We start from the raw sequence: 26,013 nt of genomic DNA on the forward strand, positions 1-26,013 counted from the left end.
ACCCAGATTGCTCACAAGGGGCTGCCATTAAATTAGCACAACAAAGAGCCTGGGTTATTTCCTCTGGAAAAAGAGGAAATTGGGCAGATCCCTGTGGGCTGGGGCCAATAATGTAGCAGCCATTTGAAATATTCTTAAAGGCCAAGAACATGATAAGGAATTGGGCCGACTAGAAAGGGCCACTAGCCTTATTTCTGAAGTTCAGCTAACCCAAGTATAGGCTGGAGTTGTTAAGTTACATGTCATTTCCACCCTTAGTTCTATAACCCAGAAGTTACTGACAGAGATGGTATTGAATATCACTGAGGCTGGGAAGGCATTGCAGTGGGATCTAGTATGTTTAGAAATTCAGGATTTCGAGTGATCTTGAGCATGAAACTTGGCCCACTGCCCTTACAGACGCACCAGGAGTACCATCTGATCTGTGGTCATGGAGACATACTTGGACACTTTCTGGGTGGAAGTGTGTACATTTACAGTGCTCCTTCCAAGCATTTGGACCGGTTAGGGTGGGTGTGGGCTCCCACATACCGAATCCTGCTGGGTCCATGGGGAGGATGAATGTGGAACTGAATACCCCCTCATTACTAACCCCAGCTCCCTAGAGCTTAATTGCTTTTTGTCCTCAAAGTTTGAGAAAACTCAGCCAAAAGTTTGTTGAGTATTCTCAAAGGGGGGAGTTGTTGGTGTCACTAGGCATAAATCTAGGTAACTCGGGAGGATGGCTTTGGGCCTATGTGACCCAAAGTACCTTTATGTAAAGTGCTTTTGTTAGCCTTACTAAACTTTTGTAACCTCTTGTGTTATGTGCTGACTACTGGCAGCTGCAAGGCTGCTTGACACTAGATGTAGCCAATACTAAATAAGATAGGCAGAAAGCAGATGCTGTAATTAAAGTTATATGCATGAGAACGTAGCCCCCACGGTGGGAAAGTACAGATAACTGTTCACAGAAGAGGTACTAACGAGCTAAAGTGGTTTTTGCCAAGTATGATTTAACCTGCTTAATGTAATGGCTACTTGCATGATGTATTTGTTATAGAAAATAGACGGGAGGGAGAAGAAGGGGGGGTAAGGGGGAGGAGTGTGGGGGAAATGGAAATGCTTAGCTGAAATCATGTATAAAGAGAGAGAGCTGTTTGTATCTGTGTGCAGGATTTGAGATTGCTATGTCTCCCTTGCACCTTATTTGGGCTCAAATAAACCTGGTTTTGCTTCTCCACCCTGGTGTGTTAATTAGTGCGGCGCACACCGGGCAACGAACCCCCACTGTTGCTGTCCTCGGCCCTCTGTGCCGGCAACAGACCTTTATTAAAAACATTACATTTTAAAATCACTAGCTAAAGGCTACCACCCTGCAAAAATATTGTCAATGAGGATGTAAAGGAGAATGCTAACTTAATGGAGACATGAAATACGTTAGCAGAGGACTGTTATCATTGTGGTTTGGTGGATTAGCTTCTTCTTTATGTCATTATAAAGAGAAACTATTTTATATCAATAGTACTTTACTCATGCAAAACTTACAAATATTTATAAACAACCAATAACCTATCCTGGAGGGGATGTGGGAATATAGGAAACTTTACTACTAACTGGTAGGACAGTCCAGACACACATTATTATTGGAGCTGGATTACAGATCACATCAGTAATTGGATATAATCTTTTTAATGCCCCATTAGTGTTTCATGATGGGTCCTGAAGGACATTAATTATCTATTAAAGTGTAAAGAACCTGGGGTCATATTAATTTGGAACTGGTGAAAGAAAAAAATTCCCTTCCTTTAGTATCTAGTGGAACAGAGTTTGAGACACAGTCATGGTAATGGAGACATTACCATATCAGATCAAGAGAGTTCCTAAATGCTAATACTATTATATATTTGGCCATTCTCCATAGAAAGGGGAAGGGGGTAAGAGAGAGAGAGAACCCCCTAGATCTAATTTTCATCTACTGAAGTCTACTTTTATCTACTGAAGTTCTTAATGCTAATCTAAGAAAGTTTCAGTCCTAAAAAGATAAGATGGGGGAAAATAAAACAAAACCCAAGAAAGTAAAAGTATATCTGAAATCAACAATAATAACCTACATTATGTTAGCCGGTTTGAGATTTCTGACAGGGAATTGCCTCTTTTCTTTCATTTGGAACAGCAGGAAAATATGGGCACGAAGTCTCTTCTGTATTAAATGAATGCACTAGAAAAAACAAAACTCACACACAATGAATGTGTGTGTGTGTGTGAGAGAGAGAGAGAGAGAATTTGGAGTGGTCACTGGAATGCAGGTAAAAATAACTAGAATAATAGATTTGGGATTTCTAGAAAACAATACATTCCTGAACTGTAGGGCAAAATCCAAAAACCCATATTGTGCCAACCCAGTTCAGGTGGCAAGTCTCAAGGCCAGACAGAATGAGTACCTTACTTCCACTTGTGAAGCTATGGGGGATTTCTTTAATGCAGAACACTTAGTCATCATGTTTGATGGTCTAGACTGCCTCATTTATCAAAGATCTATAGTTAAATTTAATTTTCATGAGAGTGAAAGACAGCAGTGGCAGCAGTGCTCCCTGTTGCTGATCTGTGCCAGTTGATGCCTTCTGAAGTGGAAATGATGGATGCCACATGTTCTGGCTGTGATTAAATTTGCTTTGACAAAGCAGCATGGAAATCTGATTTTCAATAGACTCCTGCATTTCATGTAGTGCTGACTAAACAGATACAGTCTAATGCTATATAGATGTCAAGCTGATGGCTAATTCATTGTGCCAGTCTAATCAAGCACACATTAAAATATTACCTGTCCATAACAAGTAAACCGAAGAAATAGGAAGCTGTTTAAAAGTAAACAAATAGAGTCAATAAAGTAGAATGTGTCAAAGTTTATTTCTGCTGGTGTTCCAGCAACTCCAATCAGCCCCTGAACCAATGCAGCAGATGATTTCAGCTTCAGTTTGCCCAACAATCTTCTCAGATTTAAGAGCCATCATCCAATTATACCAAAGATCAAAGATACAATTACTGACACTTTCCCTTCTGGGTTTGTCTTTCAAGAAGAATGAAGCAGAATAATCACATTAAAAACACAGCTGATTTATGGGCAGTTATCCTGATTCCTGGAAATACTGTACCTATTCTGACTCCAGAAAAAAAAAACATCTTAATGCCTTGATTGATAGGGTACTGTAGTTACAGCAGAAGAGCTACATATAGAAGAGATCAGCATTGGCAGGGATCCCAGCTGTTGATTTATTCCCTTTTGTTTCACCCTTCATGTATGAAACTGGGATATTGCCCGCTGCTCTTCATCAGCTTGTGTTCTGTGGACACGTCTACTTTCTCTGCAGTGCCTAAATTCTTCTGTCAGCTGTCATAACCACACACTGGCATGATGTTCCTAATATTTCTGCTTTCAACACTCAGCCTCTTCACCACATAGCAAATCAACATGGTGTGGCAAGTGGTATTTACTGACTGTTCGTGTAAAATGTCTGAGGAATCAGCCTAATGACTCTTTGTAAGAATGATATCTAGAACTAAAGTAACTCTGATTCTAAATAGTAAAACCACCCTCTGGCCTTTTGACAGGCCCAAGTAGAGCACTAATTAGAAAGGTTATGTTATGCTTAATTGAATTTTGATTAATAGTAAAACATGCTAATAGGCATTAGCAAAGGCTATGATTTTCCTCCCTGAATCAAACCTTGGGGGGGGAGGGGAGGAGGTGAAAAATAATCAAATTTAACACAGTCTATTTCTTTCAAAATGTACTTTTGGAGAAATTTACGTCAAGCCTGAAAGATGATAACTTAGGCCATTTTGCAGATGGCTCATCAATATCTGCATTACTTGAAAGTCTTACTCTCCAATTTTTGCTCTATGGAGCATAGCCAAATGTGTGCATTATATGATTAATATTTAGGAACATAACAGATGAGTTACAATACTGGATCAGATCAGTTGTCCACATAGTCCAGTATTTTGCCTCCAACAGAGGCCACGTGAGAGAAATAGTAAATATGGAACATAGACCTTATATAAATTAAAAAAAAAATGTTTTATGGGTTTCATCTTGATAGAGAATTAATTTAAAAAAAGTGATCATTATGAACATTTCGGAAGATAAGCTGTTTTACTTTTACCCAAATCCAAAATAAAAAGATTGCTGTAAACAGTCTTATTTGCAAGAAAAGAATGAAGACATTGATCAAAACTTATTCCAATTTATTTTTAATTTTGCTGGTGGATGAATGTTGAGTGACTAATATGTGAACCAGAACCTTAGGAAGCACCTATTAGATAGGATATTTGTATATCACTTTCTGTAACCTGGTGCCATAAAGACTTTTTCAGCAGCAAAAGGTCATTTCAGTTTCCTCAAATGTGGTCTGGATTTTTGGGATGAGTCACAGACTTACAGTTTTTGCAGTATATAAAAAACTGAATATTTTTAAGTGGCTGATTTAAATAGGGCTTTTTCCAAACTAATGCTTGCTATTTATGACCTAATTTGAACCTGACTGTACCAAGCCGCATGGTTCTGAATCTGGCCTTGCACTAGATTTGAAACTAGGCCTGAAGGCAATGGAAGTGAAGCCTGGCTAATGGCATTATATAAGTAGAAGAGGCCATGTGGCCTAGCAGGGGAAGAGAGACATTGACAGTAGTTGGAGGTCTTGTCTCATCAGACTTTTCATAGCCTGGAATCTGTCAACAGGGGGGTAGGCCCTTGCTGAGGTCAAGTCTAGGGTCACTCCTAGAAGATTTATAGTCTGCATGGGAGTCCGGGTGGATTTCTCCATGTTTATGCAGATTCACAAAGATGACAGAATACGGAGCATGGCTAAGGTTGCCAGCTGAACTTCCCAGCTAGATCTGCCTGTTAGGAGCCAGTCATCCAGATACGGGAAGATGGTGTAGCCATTTCATCTCATCTGTGCCACCACCACTGAAAAGACCTTTGTGAAGACCCTGGGTGCTACTGCCAGCCCAAAAGGGAGTACTCTGAACTGGCAGTGTCCGTGTCTCACCAGAACTCTGAGGAATCTCCCATGGGACAGGTGAATGTCCATATGAACGTAAGCATCTTTCAAGTTGAGAGACGCAAACCATGTGTCTTTTTCCAGGGAGTGAATTATTAATGCCAATGTAACCATGTGGAATTTTAATTTGCAAATAAAAATATTTAGTTTACACAAAGTCAAGAATGGGTCTCCATCCTTCCTTTTTTTGGGAACTATGAAATATTGGGAGTAGAACACTTTGCCTTGATATCTAAGGTGGCACTTGCTCTCTAGCCCCTCATTTGAGGAGAGAGTCCACTTCCTGTTGGAGGATGCCATCGAAAGAGTGGCCTCTGAAAAGGGGCCAGAAAGAAGGTTCATGAGGTGGGAAAGAAACTCAATGGTGTAGCCAGAGTGGGTGACACCTAGGGCCCACTCATTCATTGTTATAGCCCTCCAGCTGTGGGCAAAGTAAGCCAGGCAGCCACCAATAGTTCAGGAAGCAGCTGGGGATAGCATTAATTATGGTACACCGGTTTCAAGTATGCCATCAAAAGTAACCTTTGGTTTGTGGATGGGGTTGGGTGGCTGGCACTGCGTACCTTTGTCTTTCTACCTTCTGGTGCTTATATGGCAGTTCTTAAGGGCGTTGGTGATGGAAAGGCTGTGGGAGAGGCCTTGGCTTAAACACCTGTTTATGATGCTTCCTCTTTTGGGCCAGGGTACAAATGCCCAGGGAGTGGAGGGTTGTCCTGGAGTCTTTTAACAAGTCTAAGGATCCATCCGTCTTCTTATTAAAGAGGTTAGACTCATCAAAGGGCAGATCCTCAATAATATTCTGAACCGCCCTGGAGAGCCCTAAAGAGTAAAGCCATGATTCACGCAGTCTAATTATCACAGTTGCTATGGCTGGAGCTGTAGTATCAGCTGCATTCACTGTAGCTTGACGTGTGGTCTTTGCTACTAGTTTACCCTTGTTGATGAGGGCTTGGAATTAGGCCCTGTTGTCCTCAGGGAGTGTGTCTTTAAACTCCAGGAATTTGGAGTAGTATGCAAAATGATACTTTGCTAACATGGCTTGGTAGTTAGCAATACTAAACTGAAGGCTGGTAGATGAGAATATCTTCCTCTCTAGAAGGTCAAGGCATTTAGTGCCCTTGTTGGGGTGTAGCAGCCTGGATTTGGCTGTTTGTACTACCAGCAGTTGGAGGCAGAGTGGGTGAACAAAAATGCTGCTCCTTTCACAGGCACAAAATATTGTCTCTTAGTCCTTCTAGATGTATGGGTGCAAGATGCAGGTGTATGCCATACCACTCTGTCTGGTACCACGATGGCCTCACTTACTGGGAGGGCCACATAATTGGGACCAGTGGGTTGCAGGATGTCCAGGAGTTTATGCTGCGTATAGTGGATCTCCTTAAGTGGGATCTGAAGTTCAGTCACCACTCTCTGCAAAAGTTCTTGATATTGTCCTTGGTCATCAGGTAGGATGGTGAAGATGGGGTGATGACCTCATCAATTGAGGATGATACACCTCTAAGTACTGCTGGTACCAGTAGGTCTAGCTGGACGATGTCTTATTCCACAAGGGCTTCAGTTCCAATGGGTCTCAAACAGGGGGGTGTCTAATGGGGGCAGATCAGACTCTATTCTTATGGACTAATTAATTAGGGAGATCTAAAGTCATCCCCCTCTGTCCTTCCTGTTCAAGAGATGAATGAATGACTTACAGATTGAATAGATTTTCCAGGACAATATAGGCACTTCACATGCCCGTCCTGTACTGGCATAGGTTCATCACATCCTGGGCAGTATTTGAAGCCTGAAGACTTAGAAGAGACCCTCCTGGGTTTCAAATTAACTACAACAAAAATTACAAAATTTACTAAGAGTATAAAATTCTAACACCTAACAATTTTCCAACAGGCAAACTAACTACTACTAACTGTACAATTAGCTAACTGGTAAGAAAGATTGCTGGCTGTTGCAGAGACAGCAAGCGTTCCATCTCTAAACTGTGAGGAGACTGAGAAGAACTAATGGTTATTGGAGCATCTCTCTCTAATAGTGGAGCACAAAGAGACTATGGGTGTATGCACACCATGTAGATACTGCTGGCCAAAAGACTATGTTCTGGCCCACGAAGCACATGCATACTCATAGAGGAACATGCATATGTACAATCACTCAAAGGATAACACATACATAACATCGCAGTGGTTCTCAACCTGCAGCCCAGTCAGCACAGAACTGCAGCCCATATCCTCAGGGCCATAGAGATATAACACATAACACATTGTGGGCTGCATATGTGGCCCACAACGGTAAATAGGTTGAGAACTGCTGATATTCCTGACTGCAATCTCAGAGAAAAAATAAAAATAGTGCTTGCCAGTCCAGAGCAAGTGGATTTATATTAATAAGACCAGAACTAGGGGAATCATCAATGAACCCTGATGGTTTAAAAAATTAGACTCTGAAACATTGCACATTTTAAAAATGGCCTCAAGGACCAAGCTGATGCCATGCTGAGAGTGCAAAAACTCTAAAACAATCATAGTAGCAATTAATTGGAAATAAGCATAATCTGGAGAATACTGAACACACAAACAATTGTCCAAATTCTGTAACTCTTTCTGATCCAAATCTCCTGTAAAGTTTTCAATGTAAGTTTAGCATGATTAAGCACTTAAGAATTTGGCTCAACAGTACTCACTAGAGTTGCTGAAAACTTGGCTCTAACAAGATGCATCACCCGTTTTCATGCACTACTAGCATTGTACATGTGGTAATATGCAGATTACAAACACTGACAACCAAAGTGTTTTCAATGACACCTGAGTGTGTTCCCGTGAGAACTACTAAGCTGAAGAACTAAAAGTGTTGGTAGAGTGGGTCAAAAAATCCAAATAAGAATGCATATATTCAAACTACCAAATGCCCCTTGGACAGAAAAAAAAGAGACCCGAGAAACACTACTGATCATCTCTTAACAGGATTAGTACTGAAACTATGAGATAAAGTAACTATGAAACATGAAGTAACAGCATTCCCCACAACACCAGTAAAAATGTAAAAAAAAGGTATTTATCTTTAGCAACTAGAGAGGGAAAATACAACATTTAATAAAAAACAAAATAAAATTATGATGGGGAAAAAAAGCACAGATCTAACAAAAATCACAAAAAGTACTATGCCAAAGCTTACAATTGAGCCACTTAACTGAAAAACAAAACAAAACCACAAAACCACACACCTAAAATATATTTCCCCCCAATGGAATCCACAGTGACATACATATCAGGAACTATCATTGTGATAATTACAAGTATTCATAATTCATCTTGTTGCAAGGTACCTGAGGCAATATAGACTCACAGACTTTAAGGTCAGAAGGGACCATTATGATAATCTAGTCTGACCTCCTGCACAATGCAGGCCACAGAATCTCACTCATCCACTTCAATAACAAACCTCTAACCTATGTCTGAGTTATTGAAGTCCTCAAATTGTGGTTTGAAGACCTCAAGCTGCAGAGAATCCTCCAGCAAGTGACCCATGCCCCATGCTGCAGAGGAAGGTGAAAAACCTCCAGGGCCTCTGCCAATCTGACCTGGAGGAAAATTCCTTCCTGACCCCAAATATGGCTATCAGTTAAACCCTGAGCATGTGGGCAAGGCTCACCAGCCAGCACCCAGGAAAGAATTCTTTGTAGTAACTCAGATCCCATCCCATCTGACATCCCATCATAGACCACTGGGCATACTTACTTGCTGATAATCAAAGATCAATTGCCAGATTAATTGCCAAAATTAGGCTATCCCATCATACCATCTCCATAAACTTACGATCTCCATAAACTTATCAAGCTTAGTCTTAAAGCCAGATATGTCTTTTGCTCCCACTACTCCCCTTGGAAGGCTGTTCCAGAACTTCACTCCTCTAATGGTTAGAAACCTTCATCTAATTTCAAGTCTAAATTTCCTAGTGTCCAGTTTATATCCATTTGTTCTTGTGTCCACATTGGTACAAAGCTTAAATAATTCCTCTCCCATAGGCGGCAGGTTTGTATAATTTTTGGTGGGGCCCAAAATGGTGGTGCCCCCCCCCGCCCTGTAAGCCGATATAAAATGAAGCTACAACGCGTCAGTGCCACAAGATTACAAGGGTCAATTAAAAGTGGAAAGTCAGAAGCAGCAACTTGGTTCTGGGCTCCCCACCCCCCAAGATGGACCTGACAGAGGGGTTCTGTTTTCTGTACCAACAAGCTCTGTTTAAACTGTGTTCCCGTCATCTAATAAACCTTCTGTTTTACTGTCTGGCTGAGAGTCACATCTGACTGCGGAGTTGGGGTGCAGGGCCCTCTGGTTGCCCCAGGACCAGCCTGGGCAGACTCACTTTGGAAAGTGCATGACATGGAAGGGCATGCTGAATGCTCCGAGGTCAGACCCAGGAAGGTGTAAGCTTCTTGCCCTGGAGACAGTATGCTCCTAGAGAGGAGGCTCCCCCAGAGTCCTGACTGGCTTTGTATGGAGTTGTTCCAAAGCATCACAGCATCCCCTTCCACACCGTGCACTTCCCAGAAGTCCGCACAGGCACTGACACTCCCTCCTCCGGCCTTTGTCTCTTTTCCAGGCATTAGGAGGCCACCCGATCTCTCTGTTCTCCAACACCTTCAGTTGGCACCTTGCAGGGGAAACTGATTTGGGAGAAATGAAGTAAAAGCTGCCCAAACAGAGCTTGAGCACTCCTGAATTTTGAGGTGTTCAAATTTGGAAGGCAGGTGCTGGGGGTGGGAGAGGGCTGTGGGCTCCATGGGGGAGCATGGCAGCAACTGTCTGGAGCTGCACGGAGCTAGATACGCTGGTCTGAGTGGTACAGTAAGTGGTTTGGGGGTTGGAGAAGAGGTAGGGAGTTCCGGGGGGCAGTCAAGGGACAAGGAGCAGGAGGGGTTGGATGGGGCAGAGGTTCGAAGGGGCAGTCAGGGGACAGGCAGCAATTGGATAGCATGGGAGTCTAGGAGGTTTATCAGGGGACAGGTAGGGGGTGCAGTCCTGGGGGGGAAGTTGGGTGGAATCTCAGGAGGGGGCAGTTGGAGACAAGGAGAAGGGAGGCTTAGATAGGGGCTGAGGTCCCAAGGGGCAGTTAGGGGCAGGGGTCTCGGGAGGGGGTAATCGGAGAACAAGGACCAGTGGTGCTTAGATAGGGGGTGGAGGTTCTGGGGGGCAGTTGGGGCAGAGGTCTGGGGAGGGGGCAATCAGCGGACAGGGGCTGGGATTCAAAGGGCTCTGGGCTGTCCACAGCCGCGGGGATCCCAGAGCCCTTTAAATCCCAGCCGCGGCCGGGAATCAGAGATCTCTGGGCTGCCCGCTGCGGCAGGGAGCTCAGAGCCTTTTAAATCCCAGCCGCGGCCGGGAATCAGAGGGCTCTGGGCTGCCCGCTGTGGCGGGGAGCTCAGAGCCCTCTGATTCCCGGCCGCGGCTGGGATATAAAAGGCTCTGGGCTCCCCGACGCAGCGGGCAGCCCAGAGCCCTCTGATTCCCGGCCGCGGCTGGGATTTAAAAGGCTCTGGGTTCCGCGCCGCAGCGGGCAGCCCAGAGCCCTCTGATTCCCGGCCGCGGCTGGGATTTAAAGGGCTCTGGGCTCCCCGCCACAGCGGGCAGCCCAGAGCCCTCTGATTCCCGGCCGCGGCTGGGATTTAAAGGGCTCTGGGCTCCCCGCGGTTGCCGGCCGCCCAGAGCCCTTTAAATCGCAGCCGCGGCTGGGATTTAAAAGGCTCTGGGCTCCCCGCGGTTGCAGGCAGCCCAGAGCCCTCTGACTCCCGGCCGCGGCTGGGATTTAAAGGGCTCTGGGCTGCTGGCAGCGCAGAGCAGGGGAGAAACCTAGCTCCAAATATTGCTGGAGCAGAGCCCCTGTCTGTGAATATTCCTGGGGCTAAAGCCCCAGGAGCCCATATAAGTTGGCGCCCATGTCCTCTCCCTCTCTGATATTTATCTCTCTGATATATTTATGAAGAGCAATCATATCCCCCCCTCAAACTACATTTGGTTAGGCTAAACAAGCCAAGCTCTTTGAGTCTCCTTTTATAAGACAGGTTTTCCATTCTTTGGATCATCCTAGTAGCCCTTCTCTGTACCTGTTCCAGTTTGAATTCATCCTTCTTAAACATGGAGACCAGAACTGCACACAGTATTCCAGGTGAGGTCTCACCAGTGTCTTGTATAACAGTACTAACACCTCCTTATCTTTGCTGGAAATACCTCGCCTGATGCATCCTAGAACTGCATTAGCTTTTTTAACGGCCATATCACATTGGTGGCTCATAGTCATCCTGTGATCAACCAATACTCCAAGGTCCTTCTCCTCCTCCGTTACTTCCAGCTGATGTGTCCCCAATTTATAACTAAAATTCTTGTTATTAATCCCTAAATGCATGACCTTGCACTTTTCACTATTAAATTTCATCCTATTACTATTACTCCAGTTTACAAGGTCATCCAGATCTTCCTGTAGGATGTCCCGGTCCTTCTCTATGTTAGCAATACCTCCCAGCTTTGTGTCATCCACAAACTTTATTAGCACATTCCCACTTTTTGTGCCAAAGTCAGTAATAAAAAGATTAAATAAGATTGGTCCCAAAACTGATCCCTGAGGAACTCCACTAGTAACCTCCTTCCAGCCTGACAGTTCACCTTCAGTATGACCTGTTGCAGTCTCCCCTTTAACCAGTTCCTTATCCACCTTTCAATTTTCATATTGATCCCCATCTTTTCCAATTTAACTAATAATTCCCCATGTGGAACCCGTATCAAATGCCTTACTGAAATCAAGGTAAATTAGATCCACTGCGTTGTTTAAAAAATCTGTTACCGTCTCAAAGAAGGAGATCAGGTTGGTTTGACACGATCTACCTTTTGTAAAACCATGTTGTATTTTGTCCCAGTTACCACTGACCTCAATGTCCTTAACTACTTCCTCCTTCAAAATTTTTTCCAAGACCTTACATACTATAGATGTCAAACTAACCGGCCTATAGTTACCCGGATCACCTTTTTTCCCTTTCTTAAAAATAGGAACTATGTTAGCAATTCTCCAGTCGTACGGTACAACCCCTGAGTTTACTGATTCATTAAAAATTCTTGCTAACGGGCTTGCAATTTCATGTGCCAGTTCCTTTAATATTCTTGGATGAAGATTATCTGGGCCCTCCGATTTTGTCCCATTAAGCTGTTCGAGTTTGGCTTCTACCTCGGATGTGGTAATATCTACCACCATATCCTCATTCCCATTTGTCATCCTACCATTGTCCCTAAGCTCCTCATTAGCCTCATTAAAGACTGAGGCAAAGTATTTGTTTAGATATTGGACCATGCCTATATTATCCTTAACCTCCATTCCATCCTCAGTGTTTAGCGGTCCCACTTCTTCTTTCTTTGTTTTCTTCTTATTTATATGGCTACAGAACCTTTTACTATTGGTTTTAATTCCCTTTGCAAGGACCAACTCAACATGGCTTTTGGCCTTTCTCACTTTATCCCTACGTGATCTGACCTCAATAAGGTAGCTTTCCTTGCTAATCCTTCCCATCTTCCACTCCTTGTAGGCTTTCTGCTTTTTCTTAATCACCTCTCTGAGATGTTTGCTCATCCAGCTTGGTCTACAACTCCTGCCTATGATTTTTTCCCCCTTTCTTGGGAATGCAGGCTTCTGATAGTTTCTGCAACTTTGACTTGAAGTAATTCCAGGCCTCCTCCACCTTTAGATCCACAAGTTCTTCACTCCAATCCACTTCCCTAATTTCCTTAATTCTTTAAAGTTAGCCCTTTTGAAATAAAAAACCCTAGTCCCAGATCTATTTTTGTTTATCCTTCCATCTAGTTTGAACTGAATTAGCTCATGATCATTCGAACCAAGGTTGTCCCCTACAACCATTTCTTCTATGAGGTCCTCACTACTCACCAAAACCAAATCTAAAATGGCATCCCCTCTCATTGGTTCTTCAACTACTTGGTGAAGAAATCCATCAGCTATCACATCCAGAAAAATCTGAGCCCTATTATTATTACTAGCACTTGTCCTCTAGTCTATATCTGGGAAGTTAAAGTCTCCCATGATCACACAATCCCCATTAGTGTTTACTTCATTAAAAACATTAAAGAGGTCTCTTTCCTATCCAAATCAGATCCCAGCGGTCTGTAGCACACCCCAAGCACTATCTCAGGGGAGGCTCTCGTAGCTTTCTTTCCCAATGTGATTTTTGCCCAGACAGACTCTGTCTTATCCATTCCATCACTTCTTATTTCTTTACAGTTAACCTCATCATTGATGTACAATGCTACTCCACCACCTTTGCTTTTATTTCTGTCTTTCCTAAACAGCACATAGCCTTCAATAACTGTACTCCAGTCATGACTACTGTTCCACCATGTTTCTGTTATCCCTATAATATCCAGTTTCACTTCCTGCACCAGTAGCTCTAGTTCCTCCATTTTGTTACCTAGGCCCCTCGCATTAGTGTACAGACATCTTAATTTTTGCTGTTTGGCTTCACTGACATTCTTTACCCGGTTAGGCACAGACATTCTACCACCAGTATCACCTATTAGACTGGTATCTACACTACCCTTCCTCCTTATGTCCATTCTTCTGCACACGGCTGTATCCTCTCTTACTTTGTTTTCTTCCCTCTGAATGTTAAATTCCGGCATGGAGATTACCTGGACATCTCCCAACCATCTCCCCCAAATTCCTAGTTTAAAGCTCTCTTAATCAGTTGTGCCAGCCTCCATCCTAGAAGTCTATTTCCCTCCTAATCAGGTGAAGTCCATACCGAGAGAACAGGATATATGTATGATTTGAATTAAGAGCAACAGCTTAAAGACTTACTTTGACATTCTCACACATTATCTGTACTGAGAAATTAGAGAAAATACATGGCTAAACTGAACCCAAGAATGAGAGGATCAGACTTGGAATAATGTGGCTCAATCCTCTACCTGTGCAAATCCTGAAGAAAAGCATGAGTTATATAATGTCTCTGTGGAACTGTAGGTAGCACGCTTGAAATTACATCGGACAACAGAGACTGGTGCAGCGATATCTTCCATGGCAAAGAGAGGGTGCAGGGGCCTCTCACATGGCTGGTCTGCTAGCATGATGTACACAGTTTGTCTACTAGCTTCTTTATTCCTGAATGAGCAAAGTTTGGGTTAGTTTTGCAGATGAAAAGCAAACAACGATGAGGAACAATGATGCAGAAAATTACTATAACAGACTGCACATCATTTATAGATTAAGTAGAATAAAAAACCATAAAGATTTAAAACATTCTAATATTTGGTCTTGTACAAACTAGAATAAACAGAATTACAAACTAAACGATAAAAGCACCTCCTGAATCCAGATTGAAACAATAAGAAACATGAGTGAGAAGCAAGCATTCATACATTGGTAAATAGTTGTTATTTATTAACTTTTTATGTATGCACAATTGATACATTTCAGAAGAGAAAGCTAACGGTAAATCTGTCAAGATAACTACAAACAGTCTTAACAATTAATGTTAAATTAGCCTTGGGAAACCAAACTTACCGTATATTTAAGAAGTATAAAAAATCACTATAAATCAGTCCTCCTTGACTAAGTCATAATATGGATGTAAGTGTTTACTATAGGAAAGTCTTTGTAATCCCTCCCACAACCTGAAAACTATCTAGGATAGCATACTGATTATTGTTTGAAAAAACACAGAACATGAACAAAAGAAGATTGTTGTGATAAGAATTTTGGATCCAACTCAAATTATTTTCCATCTTCTAGTCCTAAAGTGCAACTCTCAACAGGGCAAATGAGTCAAGGAAAACTAATTTTATCATCTTAAAATGTATACGAAAAGATGTGTAACTTGTGTGTGTGTGTAGATTAGTTACATCAATTGACATAACAAGTGCAAGGCATAATCTAAAATAGCTCAAATTAATTTTTGAAGTCTATTGCAGTTCCTGAATATAGACAGAATCCCACGGGGCTCTAAAAGACACAAGAAATAACACATTTTCATGAAAGTGGCAGTACAGAGAGACTCAACTAAAGAATGGTTCTAGAGGTTTGGAAAAATATGAAAACCTCTAAACATAGGGGCCAATGATCTTCTACCACAGGACACCTACCACACTGAAGTTAACTGAGGGTTACTTACAACTTGTGATAGGAAAATAGCAATGAGGGTTGTCAGGAGACTCATGAGCAAACAGATGGGATTAGTCACCATTACTGGAGATGGTCAAATTATTATTCACAAAAAATGTATACATTGAATACTGATCTTCTTTAAATTTGTGAATTGATCCTCATTTCCACTCCAGTATTTGCTATTGGTAAGTATCCTCCAAATAATATGAATGAATAATTTTCAGATTGTGGATTGTTTAGAGAAAAACTATACTGGATGTTTTCACATTCATTATACACTCTTTGTGCTTTGTGATTGGTCACATAATTCAGATTGTATTGTTTCTGTTCCCTGATTGGATGACCAAAGTTTTATAAACAGAATGCACATCAGGACAAAGTACTTAGTATTTATATTAGTGAGGAGAAGGTTAGCTGGAGGATTGGAGCAGGTCTTCTGAAGTACAGGAGTATAAAAACTTGTATAATTTTTATTCTTAAAAATTGTTTAAGAATACTATAGTACATGTCCACAAAGCCACAATAGATGAAGAAGCCCATATGGTAAAAAACCAATCTGGGGCAAAGGGGAAAGTGAAGGCATTATGAACAATAAAATAATATATAATAAATTAAAGAAAGGGGAAGATGATAGTAATGAATATAAATCAGAAGTTAGGAATTGTAGACAACTGATAAGGGAAGCAAAGGGACACAAGACGAAATATATGGCCAATAGAGTTAAAGACAATAAAGAGGCATTTTTAAAGCATATTAGGAACAAAAAGAATCCTAAAAATGGTACTGGTTCATTACTAGATGTAAATGGTAGAATTATCGTAATAATGCAGAAAAGGCAGAAGTGTTCAATAAATATTTCTGTTCTGTATTTGGGGGAAAAAACAGATGATGTTGTCTCATCATATGATAAAATTCTTTCTATTCCAATAGTATCTCCAGAGGACATTAAACAGAAGAAGTGAAACATTTTAAAATCAGAAGGTCCAGATAACTTCCATCAAAGAGTTTTTAAAGATCTGGTGAGGAAGTCATTGGACCGTTAACGTTGATTTTCAGTGACTCTTGGAACACCAGGGAAGTTCCAAAAGTCTGGAGGAAAGCTAATGTTGTTCCAATATTTTAAATGAATTAATGCGATGACCTGTGTAATTATTGACCCATCTGCCTGACATTGATCCAGGGCAAGGTAATGGACTGGCTGATATGAGACTCAATTAATAAAGAATTAAAAGAGGGTAATATAATTAATGCCAATCAACGTGGATTTATGGAAAATAGATCCTGTAAAACTAACCTGATATCTTTTCCGATGAGATTACAAGTTTGATTGATAAAAGAAGTCTGTAAGACGTTGACCTGATACCACATGACATTTTGATTAAAAAACTAGTCCATAAAATTAACACAACAACATATATTACATGGATTACAAGCTGGCTAACTGATAAGTCTCAAAAAGTAATTCTAAATAGAACTATAATTGAGTGGGTATGTTTCTAGTGGGTCCTTCAAAGATCTGCTCTTGGCACTACACTATTTAACATTTTTATCACTGACCCAGAAGAAAACAATATAGACGTTATAAAGTCATTGATAAAGTTTGCAGATGACACAACAATTGTGGGAGTGGTAAATAATGAAGAGTACAGGCCACTGATATAGCGCAATCTGAATTGTTGGGAAACCCGGGCACAAGCAAACAATATCTGTTTTAACAGATATATATTTACATGTAACTGTATATATCTAAGAACAAAGAATGTAGGCCATATTTACAGGATGGAAGAGTCTATCCTGGAAAGCAATGACTCTGAAAAAGATTTGGGGGTCATGGTGGATAATCAGCTGAATATGACCCCCAGTGTGACACTGTGGCCAAAAGGGATGATGCGACCTGGGATGCATAAACAGAGGAATCTTTAGCAGGGGTAGGGAGGTTATTTTACTTTCCTATTCTACTTTGGCACAAGTGCTCAGCTGGGAAGGTTATATGCAATTAGCGGTGTTATTGGCTTTGAAAGACACAATTCATGCGTAACTTTCGATTGCTGTTAAAATAATATTCTCCAACTTTTGGCTCAGAAAATGATTATCAATTCAGAAAGTAGTTTCCTAACCAAACAAATCCAAACATTTAGGAAAACAGGAATACTTTAATCCAGTAAAATACAGAAGTTTGCTCATTTACCAAGTATTAAATTGGTTTTAGGCTATATGCTCTTTTTAAAATAAATAATAAAATAATGCACAGGTTAACAGCAGACTATAAATAAGAAATAACCCACAGAAGTACATTACTAGAGATAAGGAAACCTAGCACACATTTTTTACGTCATTCTACAAGATAAAATAAGTTCTATACCAATTTTTGCTTTAACCCACACTCTAACTTTTTGATATGTGACACTGATGAATAAATCGCAGTAACTTGAGATTTTAAAACCACTACCCAAAAGCAACATGGCTTTTGTTATTATACAACTACTGTCAAGAAAAACGTGTGTGTAAATATAAATCATATTGTTATCAAAAGACTACAGCAGTGGGAGACTGAATATAAAACAGCTGTGTATAACAGTTTATCAGTGATGAATAAGCAGAATGCCATTGACTTTTTCTGTATAAATCAGGAAGCAACTGGAAGATACAATGTTAGTCTGACTAATACCCCAGTTTACAACCTATGTTAGATGCCTGTTCTCTCCAAATTGACCATAACTAAGCATCTAAACAACTCTGCAAGGCAAGTCCTTATCAAGATCATACTTTGTTCCTAGCCATTAACGAAGAGCCTGAGCTGCAACACACATTGAATGGGAAACTTGTCACATATATATTGTTGCCAACCACGGCATAATCTGCTCATGACACACATCATTACAGTATCTTGTAGATTAAAAATTTAAGAAAGTTAAAGAATATATTCCACAGAGTTTATGAATCACATTGATACACACAACATACACAGATACAAGCTACATCCTGATAATTGCTAGTATCGGTTATTTTTTGTTACGGGAAATCTGACAACCCCACAAGAAAGTGCCACACACACACACACACACACACACACACACACAGAGTTTACAATCCATTATATTAATTATGAATGTACATTTTCACTTATTGGCAGCTGCAATAAATTCTTCTATTGTCCAAGACAAGCAAACTCACACATATCTTTATGCACAATACATCTAATACGGATATAAACAAATCCATGGGTAGTAGATTCTCCCATACTAATTCCCAGAAATCTTATTAAGGCTTAACAATCAAACAAAATGGAAAATTCATATGCATTAATCTCTCACTGCACACTGAGGGAAGTTGTATCTTACTGTTTTCATTACTCGGTCTCCTAATTCAGCTGAAGGTGTCACTGGAGTGGATTGACACAAGACTGTTATTCTTTAATTACACAGTTCTACATGTGGAATTTATCTGAAAGTCATACAAGCTGAAACAATCTATAGATAGCCCAGGAAGCAGCAATTTAATCAAGTAATCTCACACAGGAACAGGAACTGCCCATAGACCTCTCATATTCACTGTCCTGGAATGATTTCATTTTGTACTTTGGTGACAATTGCCATCAACTAAATGGAACTCAACTCTCAATGACAAGATACATTATACCTGCAAATTGTATCCGCTTGTGTGGGAAATATTAACTCACAGAGGTTGTGCAACTTCTGTAGGCAGCTCCCAAGCAAAGTTTCAGTGCAGTCCTACAGTTCTTATCTAAATATTTAATCACACAATCAGTATAGGACAGATAAGATCCTCTAGCTCAGGAACCAGTTTTTGACTAAACACCCATGCAGGGCTTACTTCCTTTACCACAGAAAAGCTATTTTCTAAGGCACTCTGAACAATGGATGTCACCCTAGAAAGAATCGTAGCTTGCAGCTTAGACCTATCAAAGGAGTGACTGGAAAGACTTGATCAAGCACATACCAAATTAAAAATATGAGAGTAAAAAGCTACTAGTAATCATTAAGAACATCACACAATAGAAATGCAATATACTGGTATTGCATCTGCCCTCTGTGGAAGAGATCAGCACAAACAGCTTTGTGTGTAGCATATCACACTCTAGGTGGATGATCTTTTTACTGGAGATTTGGCTCAGGGCAGGCTGACAGGCTACATAGCCGCAAAAGTGCTTTGTGTGTGTCTATACAGAAGCTCAGGCCAGGCCATACGTGCTGAGAGAAAGCAAAAATTGCCAGATTATTGGAGGCAACAGTTGGGAGGAGCCCTGGTGCAGCTGAAATATGTAGGGTTTGGTGCTAAAGCAGGACATCAGTCAGCAGGCCTACACCAAGAGGCCTGAAAAGATTCAGGATAAAGTGCTATTATTGAACAGGCTGTCAAAGAAGGAGAAAAGCAGAGAAAAGAAGGTTGGGAGTGCTGCTCAAGCTATGGAGATAGGAAAATGGATCTCCTAGCATCTTTGTGCCTCTTACAGGGCCAGCATGTGACTGAAGTTTGCACACTACTGCCTTTGACTCCAATTGGACACGGTCAATACCCAACAGTTTCAGGCCTGGCAGAGGGTGTCACAGATTCCAGGCCAGAACGGACCACTGTGATCATCTAGTCTGAGCTCCAGTATAAACAGGCCATGGGATTGCCCCAAAATAATTCCTAGAGCAGGGGTCGGCAACCTTTCAGAAGTGGTGTGCCGAGTCTTCATTTATTCACTCTAATTTAAGGTTTCAGGTGCCAGTAATACATTTAAAATTTTTAGAAGGTATCTTTCTATAAGTCTATAATATATAACTAAACTATTGTTGTATGTAAATTAAATAAGGTTTTTAAAATGTTTAAGAAGCTTCATTTAAAATTAAATTAAAATGCAGAGCCACCCGGACCGGTGGCCACGACCTGGGCAGCGTGAATGCCGCTGAAAATCAGCTTGCGTGCCGCCTTTGGCACGCGTGCCATAGGTTGCCTACCCCTGTCCTAGAGCATATCTTTTAGAAAAACTAGATTTAAAAATTCCCTGTGATGGAGATTCCACTAAGTAATTAACCATTGGTACAATGTTCCAATGGTTAATTACCCTCACCATTATTTCCAGTCTGAATTTGTCTAGCTTCAACTTCCAGCCATTGGATCGTTATAACTTTCTCTGCTAGATTGAAGAGTCCATATTTAAATATTTATTCCCCACATAGGTGCTTACAGACTATAATTAATTCACCCCTTAATGTTCTCTTTGTTAAGACAAATAGATTGAGCTCCTTGAGTCTATCACTACAAGAAATGTTGGCATTACCTTCATGTTCACCCTCTCCAATTTAACAACATCCTTCTTGAATTGTGGGCACGAGAACTGGACAGAGTATTCCAGCACTGGTTGCAAAAGCGCCAAATGCAATAGTAAAATAACCTCCCTATGCCTCCTAAAGATTCCTCTGTTTATACATGCCAGGATTGCATTAGTCATTTTAGCCACAGCATTGCACTGGGAGGTCATGTTCAGCTGATTATGCACCATGACCAACAAATCTTTTTCAGAGTCACTGTTCTTCAGTTCTATTTTTTTAATCAAAATGTCACATGGTACCACATCGGACACCTTACAGAAGTATTTTACATCAACACTATTACTGTCTTTATCTACCAAACTTGTAATCCCATAAAAAAATCAGGCTAGCCTGACAGGATCTATTTTCCATAAATCCATGTTGACTAGCATTTTACCCTCATTTAATTCTTTATCAACTGAGACTGGTATTGGCCGATCCATTACCTTTCCCAGGATTGATGGCAGACTGACAGATCAAGAATATGGACAAATTGGAGAAAGTCCAGAGGAGAGCAACAAAAATGATTAAAGGTCTAGAAAACATCACTTACGAAGAAAGATTGAAAAACTTGTGTTTGTTTATTCTGGAGAGTAGAACACTGAGGGCTGAAATGATAACAGTTTTTAAGTATGTAAAATGTTACAAGGAGGAGGCTAAAAAATTGTTCTCCTTAACCATTGAGGATAGGACAAGAAGCAATGGGCTTAAATTGCAGCAAGGGAAGGTTAGGCTGGGCATTAGGAACTATCGGGGTAGTTAAGCACAGAACAAATTGCCTGGGAAGCTGTGGAATCTCTATTACTGGAGGATTTTAAAAACAGGTTAGAACAAACACCTGACCTACACTTCTATGATACTATTACCTATAATTACCTGAATCATTCCATTTACCCTTTTTAGATATTGGCACAACATTAGCTTCCTTCCAGTCTTTTGGAACTTCCCCAGTGTTCCAAGACTCATTGAAAATCAGCCTCAACAGTCCAATGAGCTCCTTAGCCAGCTCTTTTAAAACTCTTGGATGCAAATTATCTGGAGCTGCTGGTTATTTATATGAAAATTAATATTTTCTTGTGAGAAGAAAGCTTTTGTTGCTCCCAAAAAAGTCATGAATTCAGTACATCCAGCATCTTAGGACTATAAAAAATTGCTATCTATAGTTTTGAAATTCAAGCGGAGAGACTACCAGATATTTACTGGGACAACAGCAATCTGAAACTTTGATCTTACAAGTCAGTGCACAGAAGGGAGTGCAAGGTGGTTGTTCTCCAGCAAAAATGTGGACATAGGCTATATTTAGCCATAAGTAAGTGTAAGCACTATGTTTTGTTCTCTACACTAAGAAGGAATACGTCTCAAGCCTCTTGCACAACCACTCCCTAGTACTCAAGTGTATGAAAGAAAAATGGGTGGAGTCTGGCATGTCGGAGGAGACATGGACTTATGTCTCATCCTCAATATCCAACTATCACTTACTTGCTGTACTACCAAGGAGTAACTTGGTGACCATCCAACCATCCTCTCTCTAATGCTCATTTGTCCTTGTAACGGTCCTCTCTTGGGAAGCATGGCCCAGTGGTCATCCCCTGCCAAGGGGATTGTGGGGAGGAGAGCCCGGGCTCTCCCACTCCACCGGGCTCCAATCCATGGCCCTTTGGGCTACCAGTAACCAAGGCTGCTTAAGACTGTCCTCCCTGGGACTCTTCCTCTCATCTACCTCCCCTCCCACCCCCGGGGTCAGCTTAGTCCAAGGCTTTCCCCAGTGTGGAAACCCAAACCACAATAAATAAAGGGGGTTACAAATATCCAAGTTCCACAGGATACTTCCCTCTCAGGTTGTCTCAGGGGAGGGTCCTCCCTTCCCTCGCAGCTGTGTCAGAGTCTTGGGCTTCCCTCTGTTCTGCTGAAGCAGTTGGCAGCAGGTGGGCACCTCCAGCTCTGCCACCCAAATGAGCTAATTCACTGCCTTTTAATTCCTCCAGCAAATGGAGCATTTGCTTCGGGTGTTGCGGGGCTGGGCCGGCTGAGCCAAAAATAAATGCTTAACCCCTTGTTACCCAATCTGGGTTTGTACACCCCATCACAGTCCTGCTGGTAGGTTGTTGGGTTTTTTTTCTTTTTAATATGATAACCTTAAACAATGCAATACAGACATCCCTCACAAGCCTACCTTCCCCTCTTCTCTTTATGTTACACTTGAAATCAACTATACTTCATAGTTCTAATACCAAAAGAATGGTGTATTTGAACTCTAGTGAAATATAGCTCTGTAATGACATCACAGCTATAAAACACAGCTATTTTTGTAACTACTAGGTAGGGGCCACGTCTGTAAAATAAATACACACAGTATGCTTGATATTAGTAATCATTATCAATAGCATGATGCATTAGTATTTTAAGTGCATTCATCTCTGTATGGACAGTCCATACCAAATATATACTTCATAACTCTTTCAAATTCCTATACTGACTTAGTTTCAATCATTTTCATTTCTCCAAATATTTTGATCACATTGATTTTGATTTCATTCTTTGATTAAAGTACATTTTTCATAAAGAAGTCAATATTGTTTTAGTGAAGTAGATCACATGATTATTTCTTAAGTTTATATTCGTAGACCTATTGACTTTCCTAGGATTAATTTAGATTTAAAAGATGGCTGCAAACCAAAACATATATAAATACTCCTCAAAACATTGTGGCGATTCAAAATTCAGATCACTCTGCATGTAGGGCCAACTGTAATCTAGAAAAAAAATTCACATTTTATGCTTCTCTTTTTCCAAAAAGCAAAGGTGAACTTGAAAGATATCAGCTTGAAGTGCCACTTGAAGAACAAAATACATATGAACTGATTTTTTTTCTTCACTGCAAAGTTACAGTTAAGAAGCTAACATCACATCACGTTCACCCAATGGTCTTGCACTACATCAATCACTTTCAAAGTGGCCAAGGTATATTTCTAAACACACTGTATTCAAGTTGGGAGATTGAGGGAACCTGTTAAGAAAAACATCTGGGCAACATTCTTAGAATGGAATCAGTTTCTATTATCATTGATCAGAAGAACGCCAACCTTTAGCTTATGATCACTTAATATATCACAAACTCATCATCCCATGTGTCAGGTACTAACCATGCCTTCCCTGGATCAAATATGTATCTTTCCTTACAGGAGGAACTTGACTTTGCATAAACACATACACATATATGGTAGATATAGAAAACAATAATGTCATCAGTATTCAAGATGGATTTTTTTTTAATCACTGAAACAGATATATGAACAAAGTTGATAAGTACATCCAAACAGCAATTTAGTTCATCAGCATTTTTCAGACTGCATTAAAGTACCATAATGATAGCCATCAATTCTTACATTCAAGGACAGTGAATGATTCATAGCATATACATATTATATAATGAAAAGTGTTTCCTGTAGTATAACATAAAAATACCTGGGACTACTACAAGTAGAACAAAGGTGAAAGTTATGTTCGGCAAATATTTTAAATAAACATCTTACCTGTCAGTTTGAATAAATCCCAAGAGAGAGCCCACGTTCCCAGCATTCACACATAAGATGATGGATTAGCAGATCAGAGGAAGTAGATCAAAAAGGAAACAGAAGAAAAAGAAATAAAATCAGTTGTGAACATAATAAATAAATAAACTAGCTCTCATACACTACTGTTCATTAAGTAGATTTCAAAGCACTTGGTCCCAATTCATAAAGTAAACTACCCTCTCACACTATATAATTTACCATGGCATTTGCACTATTTTCTATATTCAAGGGAAGTGTTGATTTTTAGGGGTGACCTGTTAAAGCAGATCTGGAATTTTACTATCACTTTTCAGAAAAGTGAGGCACAGGGTATAGAAGAGGTAATGTTGGCATGGGCTTTCTTTTATTAATTTAAATTGTAATTTATGGTTTGCATTTTCTTCAGGCTCCCAGTTGCCCCTCCCCACTTCTTAAGGAGAAGCTCCACTTTCTGCTGCGGGCTATTTCATGTAATCAGTAAAGGTCATGACCAGCAGCAGGATAGCAGAAGCTATTTCCCGAAAAAGCTCTAGGTATTGCTGCTTCTAAGATCAGCGGTAGACTTACAAGTATCTGGAGGAGGGGCACACCCCTATATCTAGTTGCCAGAAAGGGGTATCCAATAAGTGGGGGAGGAGCACGTCTATCCCGAAGAACAGAGAGAAAGCTGGCAAAGCAGTGGCAAACGTTTAGGAGGTAAGATTAATACTGTTTGGATATGGGTCTGCAACAATCCAAAACCCCAGAACAATGATTGTTGAGGGCAGTGCATGTTAACAGTGGAAAGGGGCAGAGTCAGTCATCCTGGAGGCAAAGAGAGTATTTCTTGGAGAAAGACAGAGGGAAGTCAAGGTCAGCCAGAAAGAATGAATTCTATGAAGTCTATGAATTCTTTCCTGCTCCTCTTGCACAGCAATATATCTGCATGCAGCCCACTGGTCTCTATTCTCCTCATAGATTTTAAAGGTCAGAAGAGATTATTCTGACCATCCTGCCTTATCTCAGACAAACACAAATCACAGAATTTCACCAAGCAAGTCCTATATTAAGCCCATAGCTAACCTGGTGGTACTTTGCTTCACCTCCACAAGGGAACCTGATCTGACAGGGAAACAAATCCCACCATAGTTTGATACTTTTCCTACAGATGGGGAGTCTCAGGTGCATATTACAATGTTAATTTTCTTTTTGAAACAGATGAAAGTTTGTGTAGCATCCTGACACAGACTAACTGAAGAATGAAGTTGGTGTTTCCAGCTCATCCTTAAAATTTACAGCTTTCCAAAGAAATAATAGGTATTTCTTTCTAATGATATACAAAATCCCCAACTTCAGAATTGTTCCTTTAGTTGACACTCCTTTCAAACATATTTCTAATGCATTCTGGAGTTCTGCTTCATAAGGCCATGTTAGTTTGTTGCTCACTAGAATAAGGTATACCTATGGTGAATTCTATAATATGGTTCAACATTTTGGGAAGAGGGCAGTATTTTTAAACATTTTTTTTGCAATGTTATCTTTCTGCACTATGCTCAAGGAACATATTGGAGGAGGAAACAGTAAGCAGTTCTGGTCACCTCTCAAAAATGGGATGCAAACTCCAAAGACTGGCAATGAAAATAAATAAAGGCTTGTAAGACTTTCTAATAAAGAGAAGAGATTGAAAACATTAGTGTCTAGTCTACACTTAAAACTTAGATCCAACCTGCCTAGAGCACTCATACAGTATAGTTGGGGGTGATTTACATGATGGAGGCTGTGTATGAGCAGATCAGGAGCGGTTGCTCTCACAGCAAAGCAGTGTAAAAGGCACCCCAGGTTGGAGAATTGAGGGGACACAGCTGTTCATCAGTCCAGATTGTATCCTGGGTAACTTCACAGTATTACAATAACCAACCTCGAAATGTGACACAGTGAGGCAATGCTCACAAAAGTGCTATGACT

General features: G+C 40.7%; 1 protein-coding gene and 1 long non-coding RNA gene across 2 annotated transcripts in view; both read right to left on the reverse strand.

Annotated features, from left to right (window-relative positions):
- Positions 1 to 26,013, reverse strand: part of HS6ST3 (heparan sulfate 6-O-sulfotransferase 3) — a 546,915-nt gene that overhangs the window by 243,707 nt on the left and 277,195 nt on the right. The gene's annotated exons all lie outside the window — the stretch shown is intronic.
- Positions 23,853 to 26,013, reverse strand: part of LOC123366288 — a 247,874-nt gene continuing 245,713 nt past the window's right edge. The window contains exon 3 of the long non-coding RNA XR_006578020.1: positions 23,853 to 24,048. This is a non-coding gene — a long non-coding RNA (uncharacterized LOC123366288). The remainder of the gene's footprint in view (positions 24,049 to 26,013) is intronic.

The sequence above is a fragment of the Mauremys mutica genome, chromosome 1 (genome assembly GCF_020497125.1).
Source record: "Mauremys mutica isolate MM-2020 ecotype Southern chromosome 1, ASM2049712v1, whole genome shotgun sequence".
Lineage (NCBI taxonomy): Eukaryota > Metazoa > Chordata > Testudines > Geoemydidae > Mauremys > Mauremys mutica.